This window comes from Sminthopsis crassicaudata, chromosome 1 (assembly GCF_048593235.1).
Source record: "Sminthopsis crassicaudata isolate SCR6 chromosome 1, ASM4859323v1, whole genome shotgun sequence".
Taxonomy (NCBI): domain Eukaryota; kingdom Metazoa; phylum Chordata; class Mammalia; order Dasyuromorphia; family Dasyuridae; genus Sminthopsis; species Sminthopsis crassicaudata.
This window is the reverse complement of record NC_133617.1, coordinates 76,499,884-76,508,532: the sequence shown is the minus strand read 5'-3', so window position 1 is coordinate 76,508,532 and position 8,649 is coordinate 76,499,884.

Sequence of the window (8,649 nt, the reverse complement as noted above, 5' to 3'; positions counted from 1 at the left end):
GGCTGGCTATGGCTAGTCCAAATTCTCCACATTAAAATATAAAAAACCCTAATCTCTGACTTGCCTCAGTTTCTCTGGCTTTACACTACCAGGGTGGGAAATCTTTCTTAAAGACAGGTCTGGGAAAATGGAGATTCTCCTTTTTATCAGACAGGTAATAGGTAAATTGATAAGCCTCTTTGACCAAGACTTGAGTAATACAAGTCCCATACCTCAAGACCTTCCTTGGAATATATCTAGCCTCTCATGATAATATTCATTTTCTCAATAATTGTTAACTAGACAGAACTGTTTAACATGCTTAGGAATGTTGCTTTTTTTTGCTTTTTCAAGGGCATATAAACTATGAACCTACTACCATGGCATTCAAGAGGACCACTGGCTTCCTTTTATTAGCAAACATATTAGTCTCATGAATAAAATGATGAAATTACCCAGAAACTATGTCTTTCAAACTTTTTAAACTTCATATGTGAAAATAAAAAAAGAATCAAGAATAAAAGAAACATTAAGTGCTTACTACGTGCCAATGATGTAATAAGGACTCTGTAGTCCCCTGATCTTTGTGAATCTCCAATCCCTCCCCATACTTTTTCCACTTGGCCTTGGGAAACTCCTAAAATATTCCCTACCTTATATTCACTTGGAGATCCTGGCTTTGGGAATAATCATCACTCATTATTGACCTGGAGATTATTCCCTCAATTTATCTAGAGATCACTGGCTAGCTAGAAAGCTAAATAAAATTTAACTCTGTACCTCAAATCATCTACTTTCTAATCAGGGAGCCCTCTGAGAGAGAGCTACTTAGTGTTAATAAACTTTTTTTTTTTTTTTTTTTTTTTTTTTTTTTTTTTTGCCAAAACCTCACTTGGAGATTGGGACTGTGAATTGTAAGGGCCCTTTAAATGGGCGGACACAGTGCATCGGGATTGAGGCCCAGAAGTAATTTCTGTGGATATTAGGACTGCCCTTGGGCGGGATCCTGGCCATATTGAGATAGTTTTGTAATGGGTGACTCTCTCGCTGATTGGCTGTGTGTGTGACCTCACAGGCCCTATATAAGCCCACTGCAGGCAGCAACCGCCCTCTTTAACCTCGTGCTGTTCACCCTGGCTCCTAGCCTGGGTGGCCAAGCCAGGATGGGTAGCCGAAAGAGGTAAGGGTTTTGGTAGTGAACACGTGGGTCTTCTGACCAGGTGTTCACCAGGGAACCAACAAGTCAGGGCATCAGTCAGGGCATTATGTGAGTAGGTATAATAAAGGCTTTTAAGATTACATGTGGTTGTTCTTGAGTGCGCTACCGGTTACTAAGCTATAGATTCAAGAGATTGTGGCCAGAGACCTTAGAAGGCCTCAGAGGAGGCGAGCCGGGTAGAGCTCACACTGCAAAGGACAGTGGTCAAAGGTACTCTGGTGGGTCTAGGACAGACTAGTAATTGTAACTGCCAGGAGAGCACGTTACAGTGAATTCTTTCACAAAATCTGGGACACTGGTCTGAAGACCCCTCAATTCCATTAGGGTGTCTCACCCTCAATACCAGCACTGGAGATCCAGATATGAGCAAACAAGATAGATCCTGCCCTCAGCCAGCTAACATTGTAATGGAGGAAGACAATACATAAAGGGGAAACATGACAGCATTGAGTAGAGATGGCTGTGGAGGTCTATTTTCCAACAAGGTAAGGCTCCTATCAGAGCTGGGGGAACTAAGGACAGAGATCAAAGTTGAAGTGCTAGGGAGAGCAGGATGATAGCTAGAACGTAGGTAGCATGGTAAAGATATGTCCAGGAAATAGGTAAGATATGTAAGATGAAAATAAATGAGTAATTAAGGGTGATAGCAAAGTTTTGAGCTGGGATAGCTAGAAGTATGGTGAAATCCTTAATAAAAATAGGGAAGTTCAGAAGAGCAATGGTTTTATGAATCTATTATTATACAGGTTAAGTTTGTGATGTCTATTGGACATCAAGTTCAAAATGTCTGGAAGGGAGCCAGCAATGGATGATATGGAACTGGTAGAAATGCTACTATTGAGACCTTTCTCACAAGGCATGGTACCAAAGAAAAGAAGACACAAAAAGGAGGCAGTCTCATTAAAAGCATTAGTTTCCCTTTCTGGAAATGTTCATCTGGCTTGTGAGGAGGTGGGGGAGTAGCCAAAAGGAAATGAATAAGCAATGGAGGATTGGGTGTAGTCACTATCTATTTTTTATTCCACTACTTCCTTTTTTCTAGCTTTCTTAAAGTTCATAGTAAGATCAAAAAATCATCTCATCTGTGGACATGACTATAGCTTTAGGAGACTCTAAGTGGATATTACGTTGGCTGAAGAAGAGCCCCCAGGAATTTGGTAACAAAGAATGGTGTCAGGAGTAAATCTGAATTAGAGTAAACAATCTGGAAACCTAGCTACATCCAGAAGCAAGCTGGGCAGAACACTGATAGTATTATAGTGGTTTTGGATTTGATTAGGCCTTTTGTTTAAGTGGACTTTATTACATCCCCACCCCCAGGTGAAGTTCTTTAGAAGAATTCTTTGCATGGACAAAACCATCATTAACTCCCACAGTTTCGATTACCAATTAGAAAGTCAAGTTTTGATATCAAACACCTGAGGTTATATTTCCCCTATAAAAGATCTGCTTTACTACAATTCCTTCCTAATTCTTTTTAGGATATTAAATTTCTTTTAGGATTAGCCCTCCAGCACCTCTTACCTTTTTGGGATTAGTCCACTAATTTCTCTTGGAATTTAGCCAATTTAAATTTAAATTTAGTCAATAAAAATCCCTCACTTCCCAAACTTTGGTGGCTTCTTGTTTATTGCTAAAAACCCTTATGAATTTAGCCTGCTTTTAGTAGTATAATAAAAATCTTTACCCTTTGAAGAATGTCTAAGCCTGCAAAATCTTTTGAGACAACTTGGGATACCTAGTGGTGACCCCAATATGCTTTAGGAGTATCACCCTATACCCCATCATTTTGGTGGGTGACTTCTTAACTTTTGTGGCCCTGTATGGGGATAGTTTTGATGTTAACTGTCCCAAGGGTGGGTCACTGTCAGGAGAATTTCAGGATTCACCCCATCAGTTTGACTGTACCCTGTAACTTCAACAGATACGATTGTCTGGCTTCTGCACAAGAGTATCTGCTGCTCCTACTGTTCCCAGCACCTCATTTAACTCTTACAACAGTCCCAATGTTTTATTATTAAATCTAAGGCCTTTTCTCTATTTTCATCCTTACTGGCTTCTCAGAAATCTTGCACACAATTGATCACCATCTTCTAGATATTCTTATTTCCCTAGATGTTCCTAAGACCTGGCTTAGGCCTATCATATGGTGGGCACTTAATAAAGGCTTGTAAATTAAAAACACACACACACACACACACATTAGGTGCTTCCATTACCACAAATACTTTTCTACTCAGTTGCCAAAATATTACCCTCTACTCTATAAATTCCAGAGGTTCCAGGATCAAAATATAAAGATCTTCTCTTTGCTATCTATAACCTTTTACAATCTGGCCCTAATCTTTTCAAAGGTTATGGTAATGTCTCTGATAATGGAGTCAGGTCCTGTAGTCCAAGATTACCAAATCTGATTTTAAGGCCTCTTCTAGTCCCAGAACTCTTGAATTTACCTTAATGTCAGTCATTTTCTGATATTTTGATAGCTTTATTGAGACTTTTAAGATAAATTCTTTAAATAATAGCCCCATTCAGTTGAGGAGCACAGTAACAGAGGACATATGGGAATATTTCATTTGATACCCAGTACTTGTCTCCAGACTTAAATCTTCTTGCCCCATTCAGTGAAACATACTCCAGTCTGGTTTTATGAATAAATTGCTAGTCTGCAAATTAGCACAGAGATGGGAGATGGAAGGTCATAAATGATCTATGAAGTAGGCCATGAAATCTAGACTATAAACTGCCTGTAAAAGACTAGAAAAATAGGTAAGATCCAGATTGTAAAAGTCCTTAGGCACAGATCATTTTTCATCAGGAGTTCTTGTCACAAATATTTGTGTTGATGGAATGAATTGATAAGCTTCATAGCTTGTCATAGTCAGGACAAGATAAAATTTTCATTCATGTTGTTTTTAAAGTTCAATACACACACACTTTCCCATTGCTATAGATTTGCAAGAGGAGGCTTTTTAAGTGTAATGAGAACTTTCCTTCCCATGTAACATGCACAAATATTTTCTATTTGTCTCTGATGGATCATGTACTATATGGGAACTCCAGAGGTTAGCTTCTGGCTTAATTGAGACCTTTACTTTTGCTACTGGACCAGAACTTCACAGATATTTTTATTTTGTTCATCGATGTTTAAGTGAATAGACTTTCAGGAAATTTTTGATTATGTTACATTTTATGGTGATAGATAATCAAATAACTGATAAGTGCAATATGAAAAAAGTAGTAAATATTTACATGTATCAAAATAAACAATAAAAGAAATTCTAAAAGAACATATTGATACATTGTATACAAATTAATAGATACAATTCCTTCTCCCTAGGTTCTTTCTCAAGTACTTAATCTGAGTACAGCCTAATTTCTGTTACATATTTGTTGTTTATGTCTCTGCTCCATCTGATAGAGTCCTACCCATCATACCTTCAGTCTGATTTTTAATTTAAATAATGTCAGATGATTCCATCCCCTATGACTTCTATAACCTTCCTAAGCCAGATTTTGACATATTCTCTGATATTTCTCAATCTTGTCTGCCCTGGTTATTCAGGAGACCACTCAGACAGAAGAGTTGTAGATATGTATCGATATGAACTTTCTGGGAGTTCTCTATATTAATTACCAATGGGATCCATAGGGCTGGTTAAAAATAAGCTATCTAGTTGGAAATCAGTAAAGAGCCCCATGATCTCCAAAGAATGGCAACTGGAGGTGACCCAAAATTCCATGAAAAATTATGTGACAGAAGTAAGCAATAGTATATTCTGATACTCATTGTTCCAGGAGGGGCCTGTGAGGAGTTTGAGAAATTAGGTTTCCACAGATATTGTCAGAAGGAAGGGGTAAAATATCTTGTTAAGATATCTCCAAACAATCCTTGTGAGTCAAGGAACAACAAAGGTCTTGATTAAGGGACCCAGGCTTAACTGACTCAAACCAGCTAGAGTCATTGATAGGACATGCCTGGGATGCCATATGCGATATTATGATCCATATGGAATGGTTAAAGAAAGAGGATTGAAAATCCAACTGATTGTAACTCTGATGTATATTCAATCTAATTATTAACTTTTTTATTGAAGCTTTTTATTTCCACAACATATGCTTGGATAATTTTTCACCATTGACACTTGCAAAACTTTGTGTTCCAATTTTCCCCTTTCCCCCCTACTCGATCCCTTAGATGGGCAAATAATCCAATATATGTTAAACATGACAAAATATATGTAAATCAAATATAGTTATACATATTTATTCAATTATCTTGTTGCACAAGAAAAATCTGATCCAAAAGGAGGAAAAATGAGAAAGAATAAAATTCAAGCAAACAATAACAAAAAAAAGTGAAAATGGTATGTTGGGATCCACACTCAGTCCTCACAGTTCTCTAGGTTTAGATGGCTCTCATCATCACAAGATCATTGGAATTGGCCTGAATCAAATCAATGTTGAAAAGAAAAGCAATCCAGTTGTAATTTGGATTGTAAATCTGACCAGTTGTAACTAACTGCCTGTTAAACCTTGAAGGGACTGGTAAGGAGCAGAACTAACAGAATGCTTGCTCCTGTGTCTGCATTTGGTGGGTCCTCCTTGGGAGTGTACCTGCTCTCTTGAGAATCAAATAAAGGATTTTTCTTTCACTCTAAAAGAACGGATTTTCTGGACTGGCTTTCAACTGGGGAAATAGTGGGCAGTGGCAGCTCATCCAGGGTTTATTCCCTGATTCTACTATTCCACTGGTCTTTTGGTAACAGGCCTGAAAGTCTAATCCTGGAAGCAAGCTAATCATAAAGTCTGTGAGGAATAATGGATGGTTAGCCCAGGAGCAGTATTAAAATCCAAAAAGTATTAACAGAATTAGAGCAGCTTCTCCTCCCTACTCCCCAGCACCTTTGGTAAATTATGTACAGGGGATTGATCCAGCCAGCACTATTGAGCAGAGCTAACAAGAAACAAAACCTCCCAGGGCTTGTTCAAGGGTTTGAAAACTAGATAAATAATCACCTCCTTGGAGAGATATCAGAGGAGCAAGCACAGGTTCAGGCTTGTAGTTTCTGTGTCCCAGGGTACTCCATTCAACAGCACACACTTATTTTGTATCTTCTGGGTGGCCAGTGCTTCCTAAAGGGAGTCACTGTGACATCTCTTTCCTCCAGACAACTGGTCAGCAAGGAAACTTGCAGTTCCCTATCCCTCTTCTCTGAATGCAGCCTGCCATTCTTAGAATTCAGGCTTAGATGTGGTTAGTGCAGAGATAAACTTCCTTCACCGGTAGTCTGGCATTTTCTCAGCAATAAAGAGTCTTAGGGAGTGGTCAGAGATGTGAGAGGCTGACTAGCTAGGGATCACACAGCCAGTACATAGAAGATAGACAAGAATCTAGATTTAACTTGAATCAATCTGTTTGATTCAATTGTTTAGTTGTTTTTTTTTTTAATTCTTATTATCTGTTTTTCAATGATTAAGTATTTATTCTCCCTCCCACTTATCCCCATCTCCCATTGAGGGGAAAAACAAAACTGAAAACTTTGTAACATAGTCAAGCTTGTCTTGCCTGATTTATCGCAATAGCCTCTTAATTGGTTTTTCTGCTTCCAGCTTCTCCCCTTTCTAATCTACCCTCCACATAGTCACCAATTATCACTAAGAGTCTGGGACTTCCCTGCTGAAAAATCTTCACTGGCTCTTTTTTGCCTCTAAGACAACATTCAAATGCCTTAGTCTTGCATTGTAACCACAAACTGGCTTTCTGCCCACTAGTCCAGATCTTATTCACTCCTTTATGGACGGTAGTATATTCTGGTCAAATGACCGATCTATTTGCTGTACCTTAAACTTTACGTTCCTCTTTGGATCTCAGTACTAATTATGCCCTGGGGCCTGGAATGCACTCTTCAGATCTGCCACTTAAAAAGCCAGTATTTCTCCAAAGCTCAGTTCAAGTACCCCTCTTAGGGAAAATTTTTTCTGCTGTTTCTCCCAACTTTCTTTTTTAGGGCTTGCTTTTTCCCAAAAAAAAGTTATCTTCCCCCAATAGAATATAAACTCCTCAATCTCTTCCCCACCTGGTCCTTCCAAAACTTCATTTGCTGTTTCCTCATTTGTAAAATGGAAGTATTTGTACTTTTTGTCACAAAAGTCAAAAAACGAGAGGAAAATGCTTTGTAAACTTTAAAATATAAAATACAAATATATTTAAAATCTAAATAATTATAATTTAAATCTGATTATTTAAAATTTAAATGGCAATTGTTACATTTGATCCCTTTCTTGGTGGAAGCCATCCAGTAAAAGGATATAAGAGAAACATACCACAATATATAGTGACATGTAAGGTACATTTAGAAAGGTACAAAAAGCTAAGGGAAATCTAAAAGGAAGGTGATAACTGGAAGATCTGGGAAAGCTATCTGAAAAATCCGGCATCTGATAAGGGTTTTAAAAGGTGAGCAAAAATTCATTAAGACAAAAGGAAGGATTTTAACAGCCTGAACAAAAGCCTGGAGGTGAGAGAGTGTAAGGATAGAGAGAGGCATCCAATTTGGCTTAGAAGCTACCATTCAGAGAATAGTGGAGAAGGAAGAGAAGTGGGGTGGTATCAGATTTGTGGAGAGCTTTGAACCCAGGCAAAAGAATTAGAATTTTATTTGGCAAAAAATAGGCAAATATTTAATATATTATGTTTAGCATATCAGATTTCTCGGAGGAAGATGAACCTGGCCATGGGGTGGACAGAATGGAGAAGACTGCACAGGGCAAAATTCCCTAGTTTGTCACGCATGCCTCTCCAATCTGGAACCATATATACTTCATCAGTGATTTATGAAGGAAAATAATCATATTGGTCCTTTCTGTAGCACTGCATTTGGAGTTAGAAGACCTGGAAAGGGGGCCCTAGCCCTATCACCAACTGCCTATGAGATGGTTCTCCTCTTCTCTTTGTAAAATGAGGGAGCTGAACTAAATGACCTCATAGGTTGCTAAGGGTCTCCTGCTGGGGAGTTCGAGGAGCTGATGCAGGGAGAGGTAAGACTTTCAGGAAACAGCCTTGGAAGAAGGTCAGACTGTTGGCGCCATAAACTAACAGGAGGCAGGAGCTGAGGTGGTGGACTCTGGGAGGGACAGATGGGAAGGGATCAGGGCCAAATCAAAGGCTTGTGTGGATAGAGACTGCAAGGTCAGGGGCAGGGAACCTTGGGAAGTTTCCAGAGCTTTTTAGAGAACAATGAGTAGAAGCTGGACCCCCCACAGCCAGGCCAAGCACAGTATAATTAACTCTTTCCCTATCGCTCTGTTGACTTAGAAAAAAGAGGGGGCCCAGGCCAGTGAAAACAATGCTAGGACCAGGGTGGTAGCCTTGTGATCAGTCCCATCCTCCTCAATGGGAGGACATGCTTGGATCTGGAAATTACCTCATTGTCCTTTTAATTTCTCTG